The sequence below is a fragment of the Magnolia sinica genome, chromosome 5 (genome assembly GCF_029962835.1).
Source record: "Magnolia sinica isolate HGM2019 chromosome 5, MsV1, whole genome shotgun sequence".
NCBI classification, from domain to species: domain Eukaryota; kingdom Viridiplantae; phylum Streptophyta; class Magnoliopsida; order Magnoliales; family Magnoliaceae; genus Magnolia; species Magnolia sinica.
The window spans coordinates 12,702,789-12,724,969 of NC_080577.1; the positions used below are offsets into that span (position 1 = coordinate 12,702,789).

The window sequence follows — 22,181 nt, forward strand, 5'->3', positions numbered from 1 at the left end:
CAGGAGAAAAATGACGCATTAAAAGTACTTATGTACCTTCGATAACTCTTCACATGAAAGGAATCAATTTTACCTGATGGGCCGTACGGTCCCATCAATACCCAAGAAAATAACAGCCGCAGGAGTCGGTGACGCTTGAAACATCGGCATCATCTGCTCATCAAAAGGCTTTCCTGATGGCTCATGAAAAGCTCGGCGAACCACTCGTCCAGCTCAAATATTTGACTATGTGCAGCCCTAGCACATTAAGATGATCCACATCATCTTGAGCTTCTTCCTGCTGTGAACATTCAAGATCTTCGACTCATGCTCTGTTCGTTCTCTTTCTCCTTCCCAACTGAAATTCTCTTCTGAAGAGAAAATCTGTTTGATTTCTGATGCGATTTCAACTTGTTTTGATTCTACGTTTTCTTCTGTTCAACTTGTCTTTTGTCAGGAACTGATTTACAAAGAGGAAGATGTTTTCCGTGCGTGTTCTCTTCGTTTGGGTTCTTGCACTGCATCTATGTGGATCGTTGGGATGTGGAGCCCCTCTGCTTGCTCAAGATGAAGGTACGAGGCTGATTTTGAAGAGGAAATATAGGGTATTGTCATCGAATTCGCATGTTGGGCCATGATTCATGATCCAAACCGTTGATTTGATGAGATAGATACGCGGTTGATGGATCCGCCTCATAAATTGCCAGGATTGGAAGATCCTAACCTTTAACAATTTTCCGACAGAAGACGCTCAATGATGAAAGGGTTTAAATATTCCAGGATGCGAGATTTTTTGGATCCCTCATCCCCAAGTGAGACCCATGATCATATATGTGGCTTGGATCACTGGCCCCACATGCGCATCAGTCAATACAGCAGGAAGGACCCTGCAATTCCTTTAAATCATTGTTTCTCTCTCCCCCACCTTCGCTTTCTCTTGCATTTTTAAGACATGCCTTTCTTCTTCAGCACCGATGTGAATTGCCTACTGCGCTTGCCTGGTCGGACTCGGTCCAGACAGGGGCTCTGTGGGACCCACCGTGATGTATTTTTTTTATCCACACCGTCCGTCCATTTTTTTCATGTCATTTTGTAGTGTAACCCCAAAAATGAGGCAGATTTAAAGCTCAAGTGGACCACACATTAGGGTTTGGACGATCACCGTTAAAAACTTCTTGGGAGCCGCAGAAGTTTTGATCGAGCAGCTGATATTTGTGTTTTCCTTTCATCCTACTGTGTGTGACCTTATGAACAGGTTGGATGGAAAATAAACATCGTTGGGCCCTAGAAGGTTTCAACGGTCGGCGTCATTGTGACCACGGGTTTCAGTGATGTGTTTCACTTTAGCCTTCGATCTGCCTCATTTTTGGGACTTTATCTCTAAAATGATATGGTAAAATAGATGGACGGCGTGGATAAAGCATATACATCACGGTGGGCTCTACAAAGCTCCCATCTGCACACATCTGTCAAAAATGGCAGGGCGAAATCCGACTTCATGAAGCATTCTTCATGTGATGATTAACATCAAGGATTTACTGTTAGAAGAATCACGGAGGATATAAAAAAAAATCATATTTATGACCATGTGATTGGGGAAGCGGATTGGCTTGGCTGGTACACACCACCACACCACCGATCTGTCTGGTGTGTTGACGTCACCAAGCCGTGGGTCGCATCATGAAGTATGTATTATATCCCAACCATCCATTAATTTGATGAGCTCATCTTAAGGCTCGAGATGAAAAATAAGATAGGTATAAAGATCAAGTAAACAACATTTTAAAAAGCAGTGGGGATTTAACGTATATCATTGGAACCCTTCTGAGGATCACAAAAGTTCTGGTTTAATATGATATTTGTTTTTCCTCTTCGTGCGGTTATGTGTGACATTGAATACATTGGATGGAAAATAAATGTTATGGTGTGCCTATGTATATTTTAACAGCGAGCTTTGTTATCCCACTTCTATCTATAATGTGGTTCACTTGAACTTTGGATAGGAATCTCTTTTGGAAACGGATTGGCTGGCTGCTCTTGCCATCGGAATTAATAGGATTGGGTACCGAGTTACTCAGTATGCTTCAGTGGTTGATTCTAAAATAGAAGTATTCCCCAAGCTTAAGTGGACCACACTAAAGGAAACAATGCGAATAATGACTTCCATTGTTGAAACCTTGTTAGGGCCTACAGTGATGTTTATTTGTCATCCAACCTGTTGTTCACACCCCAAGTGCAGGGTTGTGATGTAGTAATAAACTCGGTAAGACCGAGGTCGAATCCACAGGGACTGAAACCTGTACGTTATCTGAAAATAATCAGATCTAAAACTAAGCTAAGATGAAATCTAAACCAATTGTGATTTGAGGAATAATGGTGAAATATTAATCTAAACTTAAAGAATTCAGAGAAAGGGAACTAGGGATTCAGAGGATTCACTTGTAAAGATCAAGGAGATCTTATGTCTGCTTCATGGATATTATACTGAACTTACTCGATATAGTTTTCAAGAGATGAAAGGTATAAGAATTAGGTATGATTCCATCACAAATCCAAGCCTAAAAGACAAGGTAAACAACAGAACTTAGACCAATCCATAACCAAGTAAAAGATGTATGAGTGTTAGGAAGGATTCCATCATCCAACCATGTCTATGAGACGATGGCGAACAAAAGGGTTTCCGAACATCAAAATAAAAGGAAAGGAATTATTCAAGCCATCACAGATCTACTGTAATTTAAATCACAACAAACCATTAATGACTAAAAAAATTTCTTAAATCAAAACAGAGTCAATCAGTTCAGTTCAAATCAAACCTGTAGAAGCTCCCATCACGCCACAAGCTTCACCTCTTCGCCCTAGCTAAGAGGTTTAGCCTAACATAATTAGACTAAATCTCAACATAATTCATAGGAAAAAGAAGAAAAATAAAGAAAAAATATATAAAAATTTCAAACACTTCTCTCTCCGCCTCTCTTTCTCTATCTGACGTCCCCTGTTCAAGCACACCCTCTTATCCACGTTTGGAACTCTTTTTATAACTTTTGGAGTGGTGGAAATCGGATTTGGGAAGCTATCGCACGCGCAGCGAAAACCTTTTCGCAGCCAAGTTCAGGGCTTCATAACTCTCGCGTTCCTTGCGTTGTTCCTGTAAAATCAACGTCTCTTGGAGTTATTTTGGCTGGCCTACACGATGGACAGTTCAGATCTGTCATATGATCAAAGATGGTGGGCCACAACTGCTTGGAAAATCAGATTTCGCGGACGTGCGTAGCCTTTCGCACGTCCGGCGCTAACGTGATCGGTGGGCCCCACAGAGGTATTTTCGAGGAAATCCACCCTATCCATTAGATTGCCCTCGAAATTTCGATAAGAAACGGATGGTTTTTCATGTCCATTGACTCAGAATCAGAGAAGAAATCATTCAAACATCAATTTGAACATTGCAGGGCAGTCCACTTATGCCCTCTGTATCGTGCACGTGTGCTTGCATGGGTACAAACAGTTAGCATAGGTTTGAAGAATTCATGGCCCTCTACAAGATGGACGGCTTGGATCATCCGTACGGTCATTCTATGGGGTCCACTAGCATCCGCAAAAATGGACGCCGTCCGTCCGTTTCAACAGCGTCAAACGGCAATTGCCGTTTTAGGAAGAAGATGCGGGTCAGCGCCTGCTGACCCGCCTTAGTCAGTTCGGTACACGGCGGAACGTGTGCACATTATGCACATACGCTGTACATACGGGGCCCATTATGATCTTCAATCAAAATCCAATCCATTCATTCAATTAGTCCCCCTATTTAAGGCGTTGAGACCAGATTTTAGGCAGCTCCAGATATCAGGCGGGCCTAGAATCAACGGTTTATGGGCTGATCTGTCAGTTGGGGCACTTCCATAGTGATCCGAGGGCTGAAATTTGATATGTACGGTTAATTTATGGCCCTCAGGCCATGTATGAAGTTTTGAGCCAATCAGATGGCGAGAACTATGTGATCTTGCATTTTTCACCAATTTCGGGCCTCTTTAACGTGAATGGCTTGATTTCCTCGGATCCCTGGCATGTAAATTCTTCAGTCTTGGTTCTCTGGAGTGCGTCCCTTGCTCTGGTAACTTCGGAGTGTCAAATCCACACTTCTAGCACCCTTTTTCAGTCCATGCTGGTAAATACACTCTGCATCACAAACACGATTAAATCGGGCCATTAAACGGTATCATGCTTGTAAATCCATGCAATAACTGGGTCTGATATGCAATATTTGACCCTCAACACAACCCCCAACCAGCATTTTGCTAGTCCCGAGCAAAATATGCGAAAAGTAAGTTGAGAATTACAGAACAATTTCTATAAACTCGAGTGATTTTTGTAGAATAATCCAGATATGAGAATTCCCAGATTCATGAATGTTGGATATTACTTTCTCCTAGACTCAAGCGCACGGTAAACTTCATAATCAAGTTCAAAGTATTATTCCATTAATTAGAAAAATTCTAATCATTAAGATCTATGAGCGTACAGTGTAATCTCAGCTTATCATCATTAAAATTCACTTCTCTATTTCAGGATATCACTGGTAACCAATAAGAAGATTCATGATAACCAAAACTTGCCTCACAGATCATTTTTTCATTCCTTCAGCTTTTGATTTTTCCATTAAAAGTAACGCCAAGAAGGGGAATCAAATCCTCACCTACAGGGAGCAAACCTATGATGAAGACTGTACACCCAATTTTTTTTTCATATTATTCATAAGGAATTAAATCTACACCTATAGGGAGCAAACCTATGGTGTAGACCATTCGCCCAATCCTTTCAATTTCTCAGGTTGGTTCCTTTCAAGCTTAGTGAGTACCAAGTAAATCCTTCAATATCAAACTGAAACCTTAATGTGAAAGCGAGATGTGACATGTGAGATCATAACTCAATCAATGTTTACAACTTCTAATTTTGGATTAACAATTCAAACTTAACTATGAAATCCAACAGATACTGAATCCAAGCGTCTTAAATTACCAACATCACGTATCTTGAAATTCCAAGTGCCCTAGATGGCCGTCAAAATCCCTTCGAATTCACAAGAAAGTCCAGAAAAATTAAAAAAATTTCACAATTTTTGCTCAAGACCAAGAAAATGCTGATTAGGAACCCTAATCTCCCACCCCCAACCTAAAATCTACATTATCCTCAATGTAAAAGAAATAAACATGCAATGCACATGGGACAACAAAATATAAGAGGAGTGATGGAAAGATAGTACCTGGACGAAAGAATCAAAAGACTTTCCAAAGATATCTACATAAGATCGGGTCAGCACAAGAGAGAAACCAACAGAAGTAAAATAAAAATAACAAAAATGAAATCCTACCTACACCACTTTCGCAGGTACTCTCGATTGCATTTAGCGTATGCAACAAGCCGTTAAACCCCTAAGTTACCCCTAGTGGACGAGTTGTAGTCTCGTGAGGGTTTGCAGCAATGTTACCCACAAACATTGAACTAACTAACTAGGAAAATGAAACAGAATGAAAAGCTGGGTTGGCTCCCAGGAGCGCTAAGTTTACCGTTTATCCTAAAATAGTATACAGGAAACTATCCTAGTCCTAAGAAAACAGGAACCTACCTATACCTCCATCAGACTAGGAGGTCAATCCTGGTAAACAGGATTAGTCAGAGGTATGGACATGTCCACGGAATCAAATTTCTCGACAAATGGCTTTAAGCGATGTCCATTTACTTTAAACTCCTTGCCATTGTCCGAATACGCAGTGACCACAATGTAAGGGCCAGTCCAACGAGATCGAAGTTTACCTGGAAAGAAATGTAACTGAGAATTATATAAAAGGACTTTCTGACCAGGTGTGAATGATTTTCGTAAAATATGTTGGTCATGAAACGCCTTCATCCTGTCCTTGTAAATTCTCGAGTTCTCATAAGCGTCGTTCCAGATTTCTTCGAGTTCATTTAACTGAAGTTTGCGTAGCGAGCCAGCGTTGTCCAAATTGAAATTCAAACTTTTGATCGCCCAGTAGGCTCTATGTTCCAACTCCACAGGCAAGTGGCAAGCTTTCCCATAGACAAGTTTAAAGGGAGACATTCCAATAGGGGTTTTAAAAGCAGTACGGTACGCCCATAAGGTATCGGTCAATCGAATTGACCAATCCTTATGGTCAGGGTTAACCGTTTTTTCCAAAATGTGTTTGATCTCCTTATTGGAAATCTTAACTTGCCCGCTTGTCTGTAGGTGGTATGGGGTGCTCACCTTATGAGAGATACCGTATTTCTTCATTAAACTCTCAAATGGTCTATTACAAAAGTGTGAGCCCCCATCACTAATGATAGCTCGAGGCGTTCCAAATCGGGAAATGATGTTTTCTTTCAGGAATTTAATGACCGTGCGATGGTCATTAGTTCGACACGGAATCGCTTCGACCCATTTAGTGACATAGTCTATGGCAAGCAAAATATATAAATTCCCAAAAGATTGGGGGAATGACCCCATGAAATCGATGCCCCAGCAATCAAATGCCTCTATGATAAGAATGGGATTCAAGGGCATCATATTTTGACGGGATAATGCTCCCAATTTCTGACAACGCTCACAAGCTCTGCAAAACTCATGAGTGTCCCTGAACATAGTGGGCCAATAGAAGTCACACTGAAGAATTTTTGTCGTGGTCTTTTTTGTAAAAAAGTGACCACCACAGGCCTGTGAGTGACAGAAGGAGATGACACTCTGATGCTCATCATCTAGCACAAATCTCCTCAAGATTTGGTCTGGGCAATATTTAAACAAGTATGGATCATCCTAGAAGAAGTTGCGCACCTTGGTCAAAAATTTCTTCTTATCTTGGGCAGTCCAATGTGTCGGTATGGAACCTGTGGCAAGATAATTAGCGATATCAGCGAACCAAGGCGAATGGGAGACTCTGAACAACTGTTCGTCAGGGAACATGTTATTAATTTGCGTCGTCTCAAAGGAATCAGAGGGATTAAGGCGAGAAAGATGGTCAGCCACTACGTTCTCTACTCATTTTTTTATCTTTTATCTCTAGGTCAAATTCCTGGAGTAGGAGGATCCATCGTATCAGGCGCGGCTTAGCATCATTCTTAGACAGAAGATACTTAAGCGCTGCGTGATCAGTGTAAATAATGATCTTGGATCCAATCAAGTATGACCTAAATTTATCCAAGGTGAACACTACGGCTAAGAGTTCCTTTTCCGCAGTCGAGTAGTTTACTTGGGCAGGATTTAGAGTCTTACTTGTGTAATGAATAACGTAGGGTTTCTTATCTTTTCTCTGGCCTAGAACTGCCCCAAGAGCATAATCAGACGTGTCGCACATAAGTTCAAAAGGAATGCTCCAGTCAGGTGGCTGTATGATGGGTGCACTAGTCAATATGCCTTTAAGCTTAGTGAAAGCTTCCTGACATGGTTCAGTCCACTCGTATGGTGCATCCTTTTGAAGTAGATTACATAGAGGACGAGAGATGAGACTAAAGTCCTTTATGAATCTTCTGTAAAACCCAGCGTGTCCTAAGAAGGATCGCACGTCCCTTATGTTCTTGGGTGGAGGTAGGTTAGAGATAAGATCGATCTTTGCCTTATCCACCTCGATTCCTTTGGATGAAATAATATGTCCAAGGATAATTTCTTTTTGAACCATGAAATAGCACTTCTCCCAATTAAGTACCAAGTTCTTTTCTTCACATCTTTTCAGCACGCATTTAAGACTTTCCAAGCACTCGCTGAAAGATGGACCGAAGACAGAGAAATCGTCCATGAAGACCTCTAAATATTGCCCCACCATGTCAGAAAATATGCTCATCATACATCGCTGGAAGGTGGCAGGAGCATTACATAGTCCAAACGGCATCCTTCGGTAAGCAAAGGTGCCGTAGGGACATGTAAACGTAGTCTTTTCTTAATCTTCAGGGGCGATCTCTATCTGGTTGTAGCCCGAATACCCGTCAAGGAAACTGTAATAGGAATGACCAGCTAACCTTTCCAAGATCTGATCAATGAAGGGCAAAGGAAAGTGGTCTTTCCTCGTGACGGTATTTAATTTTCTGTAGTCAATGCACATCCTCCAACCAGTAGTGACTCTAGTCGGCACGAGTTCATTATTGGCATTGGCTACGATGGTGATCCCGGACTTCTTAAGAACCACCTGAGTTGGACTCACCCATTGACTATCAGATATAGGGTATATGATACCCACATCCAATAGTTTAAGAACCTCGGCCTTAACCACTTCCTTCATGTTTGGATTTAGTCTACATTGTGGTTGCCGAGCGGTCTTCGCATTATCCTCAAGATATATGCGGTGAGTACAAATCGAGGGGTAAATTCCCTTGAGGTCCGCGATTGTCCATCCAAGGGCTCCCTTATGCTCCAGGAGAGTAGATATGAGCATACTCTCTTGTTCTTTCTCAAGGTGGGCAGAAATCACCACCGGGTATGTCTCATCTTGACCTAAGTATGCATATTTTAAATCAGAGGGCAAAGATTTTAGGTCAAGCTTCGGTGACTTGAGGTTAGACGGTAGAGGCACTTCATCAGTTTGGGATAACTCTTCAAATTGTGGCCTCCACCGGTTAACTTCAAGTACCGGTACCGCATCAAGCATGGCACAAGTCTCCCTAATTATGTCATCATTAAACTTATGGGAGTGGGCCAGGCACGTCTCTAGAGGATCGGAGGATAAGGTAAGGGGTGTCCTGTCATCCACGAAAGTATCGATCATGTTAATATCGTAGATATCGTCATCTTCCTCTATCCGTCTGGCCGTGTTGAAAAAGATATTCATTTCTAATGTCATATTCCCGAAAGACATACTCATGACACCATTCCTGCAATTGATAATTGCGTTTGAAGTGGCAAGGAATGGGCGACCAAGAATGACTGGAATCTGAGTGCTTGTGTTACCGATGGGTTCGATATCCATGATGATGAAATCAACTGGGTAGTAAAATCGATCAACCTGGACCAACACATCCTCAATTATCCCTCTTGGTATATGAACAGAGCGATCAGCAAGTTGTAGTGTGGTTAAGGTGGGTTTTAATTCACCTAAGCCCAACTGTTTATATACCGAGTAGGGGATAAGATTAACGCTCGCTCCTAAGTCAAGAAGTACGTGATCAATTCAATAGTCCCCAATTACACATGATATGGTTGGGCTACCGGGGTCTTTGAATTTTTGCGGCACATCTTGCTTTAGGATGGCACTCACTTTCTCAGTCAGGAAGATTTTCTTTTGAATATTTTGCCGTCTTTTGGTCGTACATAAGTCTTTCAGGAATTTGGCATATAAAGGTATTTGTTTCACGGCATCAAGTAGTAGAATGTTGACCTTCACTTGTTTCAACACCTCTAGAATATCCTGAGAGTTAGAGAGCGATTTTGGTGCAACCAACCGTTGGGGAAATGGAGCAACCGGCTTTCCTTGAGGTTCCGGTTCTAACTCTGGTGGGGCATGGCTAGATCCATCTTCTTTATCCACTTCCGGGTCCTTAGGTTCAGCCCTAACAGGAATGGTTTTGTCAATGATCTTTCCACTCCTAAGAGTGGTGATGGATTTAGGCTTGCTCCATCCGATTTGAAGAGCTTGGGTCGCTAACTTCATATTGCGGTTTAGGATTGGGAAGAGGTTGGGGGAAGCTCCCCTTGTTCCCAATCGTATGTTCAGCCTTAAGTCCTTGTATTGCTTTTGTTAGGTCTTGGAAGGCCTGTAGCATACCCTGATTGAAAAGCTCTTGCTTTTGAAAATGTTTCAGAACCGAATCCTCTTGAGGTTTCTCTTGAGTTGGATTTTGATTTAGGTAACCTTGAAATGTAGCGGTTTGTCCATTCCTCCAACTGAAGTTGGGATGATTTCTCCAGCCAAGATTGTATGTGTTAAAGGTGGGCCCACTGAAAGGTCTTTGGTAATTGCTTACAGCATTGGATTGCTCATTTAATACCTCTTGAAAGGCAGAGATAGTTGGACAGTTTTTAGTAGTATGAATGTTGCAATCACAGATGCTACAAACAATTTCCTTAGCTTTATCCTTCTTAAATTCCATGGCCTCGAGTTTCCTAATGAGATTAGCTACCTTAGTATTAATATTATCGTCTTCTCTCAGGAGATACATTCCACCCCTTTCCTTGGAATGAGTCGGCCTAGACGTAGTACTAGGTCTAGGGGAGATGTCCCATGATTGTGTGTTCTCAGCAAGTTTATCAAAGTAATCCCACACTTCATCGACTCCTTTATTCATAAACTCCCCATTACACATCGTCTCGACTAATTGGCGCATGGGAGATGTCAGTCCATCATAGAAAAAGTTCGTGATGCGCCACGTTTCAAAACCATGTTGTGGGCATGAACTGACAAGATCCTTGAACCGCTCCCAACATTGGAAGAATGTTTCATCTTCCCTTTGGGCGAAGTTCATGATCGACTTTCTCAGGGTGTTCGTCTTATGGTATGGGAAAAACTTCTTAATGAACTCCCTTGTCATGTCATTCCATCTGCCAATTGATCGAGGACGTAGTGAATGTAACCACGTCTTGGCTTTCTCTTTCAAAGAAAAGGGAAAGAGTTTCAACCTGACCGTGTCATCAGACACGTTAGGAAAGTATAAGGTAGCTATGATCTCGTCAAATTCTTTTAAATGTAAGTAAGGATTCTCTGACTCAAGCCCATGAAATTTAGGGAGGAGTTGGATCACCCCTGGCTTGATATCCATGCGTCCTGCATTCTCAGGAAAAACCATGCATGAGGGCGTACTCACCCCCGCCGGTTGTAAGTAATCTCGTAAGGTACGAGGCGGGGGTGCTTGATGCACCTCATTCTCATCCTGGAGATCTTCTACCCTAGGTTGGGGTAGAAGAGATTGATTTCCAGCTATATCCTCAATTAACTCGGGATTTCGAGCGGTGTCTAGTTCTACGATGGACAGTTAACCCCTCAACTAATCCTCCTTCAGTCAAGAGACGTCGAGTGTTGTCACGAGCCCACTTGGGCATGAAACACTCGCAGCCCTCAATCAAATTCTAAACCTAATCCTAAGAAGGGAAATAAAAATTTGAAAAGAGAAAGAGGGTTGGAAGGAAGTTACCAAATTGGAGTCCCTAAATTGAAACCTGCAAAATAGAACAAAACAAGTTAGTTTCTAAGAACAGCAAGCCTATAAAATTCCTAAGAAGAGAAATATATAAATAAAAAGAAACAAGGAAGAATTCTTAAATTAGAAAGTAGAAATTTAGAAAGAGCGTACTGAATTAGAAATTTCTAATAAGCCTACAAAACAGGAAAGTTAGTTTCTAAACAGAAAGCCTTAAAATAGAAAATTTCTAAAAATAAAATAGAAAACAAAATTAGATTCTAAAAGGGTTAGAATTAGAAACTTATTAAAAAGGAATCCTAATCTAGAAATAGTAAGGAAGAGAGAAATTACCAATTTAGAAACCTATCTCAGAATCCTACAAAATAAGAAAGTTGGGTTAGTTTCTAAAAAAAAGAAAAACTATCTAAAAATAGAAAGTTATTTAAATAGAAGATTTCTAAAAATTAAAGGAAAACCTGGAATTAGAAAATTCTAAAATAAATCCTAAAAATCAGAAAAGTCCTAATCTTAAACTAATCCTAAAACCAGTTAACTTCAGGAAACGTAGCGCCAAAAACTTGTTCACACCCCAAGTGCAGGGTTGTGATGTAGTAATAAACTCGGTAAGACCGAGGTCGAATCCACAGGTACGTTATCTGAAAATAACCAGATCTACAACTAGGCTAAGATGAAATCTAAACCAATTGTGATTTGAGGAATAATGGTGAAATATTAATCTAAACTTAAAGAAGTCAGAGAAAGGGAACTAGGGATTCAGATGATCCACTTGTAGAGATCAGGGAGATCTTATGCCTGCTTCATGGATATTATACTAAACTTACTCGATATAGTTTTCAAGAGATGAAAGGTATAAGAATTAGGTATGATTCCATCACAAATCCATGCCTAAGAGACAAGGTAAACAACAGAACTTAGACCAATCCATAACCAACTAAAAGATGTATGAGTGTTAGGAAGGATTCCATCATCCAACCATGTCTATGAGACGATGGCGAACAACAGGGTTTCCGAACATCAAAATAAAAGGAAAGGAATTATTCAAGCCATCACAGATCTACTGTAATTTAAATCACAACAAACCATTAATGACTAAAAGAATTTCTTAAATCAAAACAGAGTCAATCAGTTCAGTTTAAATCAAACCTGTAGAAGCTCCCATCACGCCACAAGCTTCACCTCTTAGCCCTAGCTAAGAGGTTTAGCCTAACATAATTAGACTAAATCTCAACATAATTCATAGGAAAAAGAAGAAAAATAAAGAAAAAATATATAAAAATTTCAAACACTTCTCTCTCCGCCTCTCTTTCTCTATCTGACGTCCCCTGTTCAAGCACACCCTCTTCTCCACGTTTGGAACTCTTTTTATAGCTTTTGGAGTGGTGGAAATCGGATTTGGGAAGCTATCGCACGCGCAGCGAAAGCCTTTTCGCAGCCAAGTTCGGGGCTTCATAACTCTCGCGTTCCTTGCGTTATTCCTGTAAAATCAACGTCTCTTGGAGGTATTTTGGCTGGCCTACACGATGGACGGTTCAGATCTGCCATATGATCAAAGATGGTGGGCCACAACTGCCTGAAAAATCAGATTTCGCAGACGTGCGTAGCCTTTCGCACGTCCGGCGCTGACGTGATCAGTGGGCCCCACAGAGGTGTTTTCGAGGAAATCCACCCCGTCCATTAGATTGCCCTCGAAATTTCGGTAAGAAACGGATGGTTTTTCATGTCCATTGACTCAGAATCAGAGAAGAAATCATTCAAACATCAATTTGAACGTTGCAGGGCAGTCCACTTATGGCCTCTGTATCGCGCACGTGTGCTTGCATGGGTACAAACAGTTAGCATAGGTTTGAAGAATTCATGGCCCTCTACAAGATGGACGGCTTGGATCATCCGTACGGTCATTCTATGGGGTCCACTAGCATCCGCAAAAACGGACGTCGTCCGTCCGTTTCAACAGCGCCAAACGGCAATTGCCGTTTTAGGAAGAAGATGCGCTGACCCGCCTTAGTCAGTTCGGTACACGGCGGAACGTGTGCACATTATGCACATACGCTGTACATACGGGGCCCATTATGATCTTCAATCAAAATCCAATCCATTCATTCAATTAGTCCCCCTATTTAAGGCGTTGAGACCAGATTTTAGGTAGCTCCAGATATCAGGCGGGCCTAGAATCAACGGTTTATGGGCTGATCTGTCAGTTGGGGCGCTTCTATAGTGATCCAAGGGTTGAAATTTGATACGTACGGTTAATTTATGGCCCGCAGGCCATGTATGAAGTTTTGAGCCAATCAAATGACGAGAACTATGTGATCTTGCATTTTTCACCAATTTCGGGCCTCTTTAACGTGAATGGCTTGATTTTCTCTGATCCCTAGCATGTAAATTCTTCAGTCTTGGTTCTCTAGAGTGCGTCCCTTGCTCTGATAACTTCGGAGTGTCAAATCCACACTCTAGCACCCTTTTTCAGTCCATGCTGGTAAATACACTCTGGATCACAAATACGATTAAATCGGGCCATGAAACGGTATCATGCTTGTAAATCCATGCAATAACTGGGTCTGATATGCAATATTTGACCCTCAATACCTGTTCATAAGATTACGCAGACATATATGAAGGGCAAACACAAATATCAGCTTGATCCAAAACTTCCATGGGCCCCAAGAAATTTTCAATGGTAGAATTTCAATTCACACTATTTCACATGGTGAGGTCTACTTGAGATTTGAATATATCTCATTTTTGGGATCAAGTCATATAATTATCTGTTAAAATGGATGGACGGAGTAGATAAAATATGTAAATCATGGTGGATCCCACGGAGTTTACTCCGTATGCTTTTTGTACTGAGTTACTCAGTACGCAATCCGCTTCCCCAAAAGAGAGGGAAACAGATTAGCTACTCCCCTTCCACTAGCCGTGGCTGGTGGTCGGTGCTCTGTGGACCGTACCATGATATATGTGTTTCATCCATGCTGTTCATCCATTTTTACAGATCATTTCATGGCTTGATCCTAAAAACGATAGGGATATAAATCTCAGGTGGACCACACCACAGGAAAACAATAGTGATTGGATATCCACCATTAAAATCCTCCTAAGTCCCACTGTACTGTTTATTTGACATCCAATCTATTGACTAGGTCATAAAGGCCCAGATGAAGGGAAAAAACAAAGATTAGCTTGATCCAAAACTTTTATGGTTCCAAAAAGTTTTTAATGGTCAACATTCATTCAACATTGTTTCCTATAATGTGGTCCACTTGAGATTGGTTTATACCTCATTTTTGGTCTCATACTTTAAAATGATCTATAAAAATATATGTACGGTATGGATTAAACAAATACATCATAGTGAGGCCCATGGAGCACCGACCATAGGCCATTTGCCCATGGCAGGGGAAGCGGATTGCGTAGTAAGCGTATTGAGTAAACTCTGTGGGATCCACCGTAATTTACATATTTTATTTACTCCGTCCTTCCATTTTAACAGCTAATTATATGGCTTGATCCCAAAAATGAGATATATTCAAATCTCAAGTAGACCTCACCACGGGAAATAATGTGAATTGAAATTCTACTATTGAAAATTTCTTGGGGCCCACAAAAGTTTTGGATCAAGCTGATATTTGTGTTTGCCCTTCATCTATGTCGATGTAATCTTATGAACAGGTTGGATGACAAATAAACATCACTGTGGGCCTTAACAAGGTTTCAACAGTGGAAGTCATTATTCGCATTGTTTCCTTTAGTGTGGTCCACTTAAGCTTTGGAAATACTTCTATTTTAGAATCAACCACTAAAATAATCTGGAAAACTGAATGGATGACGTGGATAACTCACATACATTTATAGTAAGCCCAATTGAGTTTACTCAGTATGATAAAAGCGTACAGAGTAACTCAGTACCCAATCTTATTCCCTCTTTTGAGTTCATGCTCTAGAGCCAGCCAATCCGTTTCCATATCTTTCGGGTTCATGCTCTTGGGTATACTCAAAAGATGGATGAATGGTGTGTATACAATAAATACATTATTGTGAGGCTCATGTAGGCTCGTGTAGGTACGTGTCGTACGAAGGCGAGCGTAGACGACCCTCAAGCTCCGAGTTATGTGGAACGGTTCAAAGGAGATCAAAGTTACACGGACCCCACGATGATGAATTTATTATGTCCACTCCGTTCATCCATGTTTTCAAGAGTACTATCCAAAAAATAAATTATATCCAAAGATCAACAGGACCACACATAAATAGCAGCCGAGATCATGATTTTCATCGTTAAAAATTTTGTTAAGGTCCACAATAATGTTTATTTTCCATCCAATTGTTCATAATGCCACAAAGACTTAAATGAAGAGGAAAAAAAAATTTCATATTGATTCAAAACTTATGTGAACCCCGAAAGGATTTCAATGGCAAACGTTCAATCCCCACTGCTTTTTACAGTGTGGTCCACTTGATCGTTAGATTTTTATTATTTATCGTCTCAATTCTTACTATGAGCTTGAAAAATGGATGGGCGGTTTAAATATAACAAATGCTTCGTAATAAGACCCACGGAACTTGCTGATGTCAATACACAGATATATAGCTGGTGTGTGGTACACCGGCCAATTCCGCTTCCCAATTTTTCATATTAACGTTGAGTTTCATTATCATAGTTATATTCCGTGTCACGTCGTTATCATCGTTGTTTCCTGTAATGCTCCTCGGTATTCGCGGGGCATTATCATAGCTGCATCACGTGTTATGTCATTATCATCGTCGTTTTCCTGTGATGTAGTTGGACGCGAATATCCTGCAAAAGCCTTCCGAAATAAGTAACGAGGCTGGGTGGGGCAACTGAAATATTTGTGAGAAATCCATTCCGTTCATCCGTTTTGGAAGCTCAATTTATAAGGTGATATTAAATATGGGATGGATACAAAACTCAAGTAGGTCACACCAGGAGAAAAAATTGAAGAGAGAAAATAAAGCGTGATACAGAACTTCTCCGGTTATAAGAATGCTTCAATGGTTGCTCCCATTGTTTTCTTTTGTGTGTCCCGCGTGTTAGATACACCTCCTTGTTAGTCGTACGTCCTAAAATGAGCTCGAAAAACGGATGAACGGTTATATTTCTCACATCTCGGTGGGCCAACATCATCCTTGGGTAATAACTTACTAAGAAAGGCTTTGGCGGGATATCCGTGGGAAATCCGGATCAGATGTAGTACATCAAGCTTGAAAGCCGATTGGCCGGTGTACCACACGCCACCGATCCGACTACGTGTTAACGTCACCAAGTTACGTGGGTCTATCATGAAGTATGTGTTATATCCAAACCGTACGTTCATTTGCCGAGCTCATCACGAGGCTTAAGCATAAAAATAATATACATAGACAGTGGAGGATTGAACGCCTACAGTTGAAGTACTTTTGGAGGTCATAGAAATTTTGGACCTATATGATATTTGTTTTTCATCTGTCCGTGTGATATTAAGAACAGATTTGAATGGAAAGTAAACGTTATGATGGGTGAGAATCATTGTCCCGACGATATTCATGGTGTGGCCTACTTGTCCTTCGAATTTGACTCATTTTTGAGCTAATACTCTAAAATGTTCCCTCTAAATACATTATTGTGGGGCCATGTAACTTTGATCTCCTTTGAACCGTTCGTACAGTTCGAAATTCGAGTAGCGTCCGCGATAGTCTTCACAGGACACGTACTCATACTAGTCCATGTTATGTGTGGCACCAGCCAATTCGCGCCTGCGCTTCCTCGATATTCGTGGAGCGGATTAGTTAGAATCTGGATTCACCGAAGATGGCGTAACACTGACTGTGGGGTTAACAGTGATGTATGTATCTTAAATCCACACCGTCCAACGATTTTGAAAGTTCATTTTAGCACATGACCCAATTTTTGGAGCTGACTCAGGTCTTAGGTAGACCACACTACAGGGAATAGTCGTGATTGAATCTCATCATTAAAACTTCATCGATTACATTTGAATGTTTATTTTCCATAGAACTTGTTGGCAAGGTCACAAACACATGGATGGAGAGACCACACAAATATCATCTTGATCCAAATCCTTTGTGGCCTACCAGAAGTTTTTAATGGTCAATCACCACAGTTTCCTGTACCGTGGCTCATTTAAGATTTGGGGTTGCCTTTATATATATATATATATATATATATATATATATATATATATATACCCTAAAATGAACTTCCAATGTATATGAACGGCATGGATGTAGTCAAATAGATCAGTGGGCTCCACAGTCAGGGTCCCACCCCCCTCTATGGATCCGGGGTCTCACGTAATCGGACGCGGATTGCGTCCTACCCCCTCCCGGACGGTAATCCGTCCGGGCAGGGATCCGTCCGGCCCACCGTGACGTAAGTATTTTGTCCACACCGTTCATCACTTTTTTTTATAGATCATCTTAATGTATGAACCTAAAAATGAGGCAGGTCTAATGCTCCAGTGGAGCACACCAAAGGAAGCTGCCGTAATAATGACACCAACCGTTGAAACCTTTCTATGGCCCACCGGCATGTTTTTTTACCATCCAGCCTATTCATAATGTCATGTAGACGTGGATTAGGTGAAAACACAAATATCAGCTTGATCCGAAACATCTCCAGCTCCCAAGAAGTTTTTAATGGTAGACGTTCAATCCCTACTTTGTGGTCCACTTAAGCCTTTCACTTGCCTCATTTTTAGCATCATATTTTTAAATGATTGGAGAAAAACGATGAACGGCGTGGATAAACCAGATAACGGTGAGCCTTATAGAGCCTTGCCCGGATGGATTACCGTCCGGGCAGGGATAGGACGCAAACCGCAATCCGCGTCCGACATTATCCGCTGCCGATTTTCGCGGACACGGTTTGGGTGGTCACCCCACCACCAGCCAACTTGCTGGTATCAAATCTCTATGGCCCTGACAATGGTGTATTTGTTTTATCCATGCCGTTAATATATTTTTTCTGCTCATTTTAGTAGTTAAGCCTAAAATGAGGTAGATTTAAATCCTATGTGAACCAAACTAGCATAAACAATGGCGATTGAACTCCTAATACCCATTGTAAGGGTATTTACCATCCAACTTGTTGATTAGGTCACATAACCCTAGATGAAGGGAAAACATAAATATCAACTTGATCCAAAGGTCTACATCATTTTTGGGCTCATGCACTTAAATGAGGTGGAAAATGAATTGACAGCATGGATGAGATATATACATCAGGTTGGGCACACGGATATTTGAAACCTAGTTGTGTTGGGGTCACGGGCCAAACCCTGGGGTAAGGACCGGGAGTGAGACCTACATGGTGTATGTGTTTTATCTACTCCCTTCATCCATTTTGCCAACTCATTTTAAGGGTGTGATATTAAGATGGAAGGATATTCATAGCTTAAGTATACCACACCACATAAAACATGGGGATTAAACACATACCATTGAAAACTTCTTGATAGCCACATAAGTTGGATCAAGTTGATATCTAATATATTCTGGTCATCTAGGTATTTATGTTTTCTCTTCATCCAGGTGATATGAACATGTTGGATGGTAAATAAACATCATGGTGGGCCCTAGGATGGTTTCAACGGTGGGTATCACTCTTCCGGTGCTTTCGTGGTGTGGTCCACTTGAGCTTTGGATCTGTCTTATTTTTGCTTGTCTTAAAATGATCTTGCAAAATGGATGGACGATGTGGATGTAAGACATTTCATGGTGGGGCTTACAAAGCATGTCTTAAAATGATCTTGCAAAATGGATGGACAAGATGGATTACTCACAAACATCAAGGTGGGCCCCACCTTATTTCTTATTGTAGTTTTCAAACATAATTTTTGAAATTAGTTGTTCTTTTACATGTACAACCTAACACTACATGAATAAAAACATTTATTTAAACCCTACATCCTACATTATCCAAACACCAAAGTGAATACTTCATTCCCATGACATTAAGAGACAATCCACCTACAAGTGCATTTACCGCAAAAAAAGCAATTCCATCCCTCTTAATACCATCCAATTCCATGTGCCAAACACCCCATTGTATACGAACCTCGGAGAGAAAAGTGAGACATCCAATGTCAAAATACCTTAATGGCCAAAGTATGTACTTTTATTTTTTATTTTGTAAATATTTTTTTTTTCAGTTGACCTCATGTAATGTCATGACCAGTACTGATGTGGACTAATAAGAGGAGTCAGCAAAGGAAATCATTGTGCCTCCACATACGATCAACACTCCTACTTTCTACCATTGTTTATTTAATAGAGGAATTGTGAGTCTTAAGTGAATTTATGTATTTTATTTGCACAAAAACTGTGGGGCCAGTGTGATGAATATGTTGTATCTATGTTGTCCATCCATTTCAAAAGCTCATTTTATGGCATGCCTCAAAATCAAATCCAAAGCTTCCATGGACCATACTACATGAAATAGTAGTCTCAATGGACCTCAAATGTTGAAAGTTAATACCTTCCTAGGTCCCATACCGATGTTTATTTGTCATCCAACCAGTTCAAAAGATCATAAAGACATGGATAAAGGGAAAACATAAAAAATAAGCTTGATCCAAAACTTCTATGGCTTCCAAGCAGTTACCAATGATAGGCATTCAATTCCCAATATTTAATGTGGTGTGGTTCACTTGAGCTTTAGATCTACCTCATTTTTTGGCTCATGCCCTAAAATAACCTACCGAAAGGGATGGATGGCATAGATATGACCTATGCATTACAGTGGGCCTGAATTTTTTGCACCCAAAATGTCTTCCCACACTTGTTTTGCACCAAAAACACTAAACTTGTCAACATCGCCTTTGGGGCTAAATACAAGTAATGATGCTAATTTACAATGTATTTATATTATAATTTAGAAATCAAACAACCAATGTAAGTCATAGAGACACATGAATAACCTCGTCACCCTTTATGTTGGAAATCTCTTTTGGAAACCTCTCTGTATGCCCTTTTCAACTTCAAAGTTCATGACCCTTCCAAGACCAACCGCATTAGAAGAATCATGAAACGTTGTTGTTCGTAGTGGAGATAGTGGCATTATACAGAGTGGAGATCCTTGGTGAAAGTCTAATTTTATTTTATTCAATTTTATGCATGATTAGTAACTAAGTAAATTTTCTTATTCAACTCCATGGCTCGGTGGCAGACAGACTCTATATCAATGTCGAGATCATGGGATCGAGTGTTCACGTGAGGTGTGCGAGTGTGAATATAAGTGTGGGAAAAAAGAAGAAAATTTCTTAGACGAGAAGATCCTACAATATATGAGTATGATTTTACTATATTCAATTATACAAATTATTAACTAATTAATAAAATAATTTAAAATTACTTTAAATTTAAATTTTAAGTGGGATGACTAAACCAATTAGAATAATTTTAAAGGATTTGAAAACCTTCTTTCTTATTTGCCTAAATCTAGCACTGACATGCATGGTTAATTGTAAGTGAGCATTCCTCCTTAATTTGTTTACATGTTAAAATGATCATGGTGTGCGTGATAATTAAACTCTAATAGTTGTAATTTAAAAACCTTCCAACCAGTTTATTTATTTATTTTTTTTCAAAATATAAAAAACATAAATATAGAGTACAAAATCATACATATACTAAGCAATGCATCATTCCCTTAAAATCATAAATTTACTAGCATACATATGTATTGTCAGCAGGCTCATTTGAATTCATTTCAACTGATATTTTGAATATTGGCAAACTAATGCATTGATGTGTGGTATTGTTTTATGTGATTAGTGGAGGCTCTTAATGAAATTGCAACGACACTCAACAAACCCGACTGGAATTTCAGCGTGGATCCCTGCAGCGGAGAATCCAACTGGTTTACACATAAGACCAACACGGGTAGAAATAGCTCGGTCGGGTGTAACTGTACCATAATCTGCCATGTCCAGTTTATGTACGCTTCCTAATCTTGCCTGCACTGTTTTATTTATTATTATTATTATTTTTTTTTAATTAATGCTTTTACCTTATCAGTGAGACTTACCTCATTAGCCCGGGTTTACCTGAGCATGTCACAGTTCATGTCCAAGAAAATAGGTGTCACCAGCTGCGTAGTGTGGTTAGAGATTGTATGGACTTTTCTGACTTATTTCAATTGGGACATAGGATAATGAGAAATTCTACAGTCCTCTCAAGGCCTGGGCTGCAAAGCTTGGCTATGAAATGCATGCCCACTACTGGGGCCTGGCGGAGCTCGGGAGAATGACAAATAGGCCACCCCAATAGCCCTGAAGTAGTTTCTACCTTATTACTTGGTGACAATTCTCTTTAGTGGCAATTTCTTGGTCTGGAAATTTCTAGAGGGATTTTCAAATTTTGAGGTTTTTCTCGGGATGTTATCCCACAAATATCACTGAGACTATATATATATATATATATATACCTAGATAAATTTTTTGGCACCTCTTTGAAAGTTCTTGTCCAAACAACTGTAATAAAAAAAGAATCATGGGCCGCTACAAATCTGTTCTTTGTCCACCTATCATTCAAGAAAAAATGATGGCCTTCTTCATTTCTTCAACCGCTAAACTTATGACAAGATTAGTATCCTCTGACTGCTGCCAATTGAAAATTCAGCAGCAAGAAATTTTTTTTCTTTGGCATAAGTAAGAGAGATGATGGTAGAAGGCAATTGGTCGAGGGCCAAGCCGAGGAATTTGTGCTGATATATATAAAATTCTCTAAGGGTTTTACTCCTTTTCAAGTTAATATAAGAAAGAGATATTTTAAAATATGTTGTTATTTTGAAAATATATAACATCATTTGGTTTATTTTTTGCAATATTATTGTCATATTGTTAAAATCTTGATATTAGTCATGTTGTTTATCTATTTTGAATCACTAGTGAAATTTATATATATATATATATATATATATATATATATATATATATATATATATATATATATATATATATGAACATTCAAGCCGTGTAAAAGGTGGTCCGCACTTAGTCATGTAGCTCGGGTTTGTTGGCTCAGGTTGACCGCAACCTAAGCCAAACCCAACCTCAAGAGGACCCAAC

The 22,181-nt window shown here is 40.1% G+C and overlaps 1 protein-coding gene, 1 long non-coding RNA gene and 1 other non-coding gene across 3 annotated transcripts in view; all 3 read left to right on the top strand.

The window, feature by feature from the left end:
• LOC131246946 (uncharacterized) overlaps window positions 1-22,181 on the top strand; it is a 223,901-nt gene that overhangs the window by 63,106 nt on the left and 138,614 nt on the right. The gene's annotated exons all lie outside the window — the stretch shown is intronic.
• LOC131245477 (uncharacterized) lies at window positions 304-21,283 on the top strand. The gene is made up of 3 exons (XR_009170890.1): window positions 304-313; window positions 437-552; window positions 20,887-21,283. It is a non-coding gene; the product is annotated as an uncharacterized LOC131245477 (long non-coding RNA).
• LOC131247645 (small nucleolar RNA R71) lies at window positions 10,328-10,434 on the top strand. Its single transcript, XR_009171921.1, has one exon. It is a non-coding gene; the product is annotated as a small nucleolar RNA R71 (small nucleolar RNA).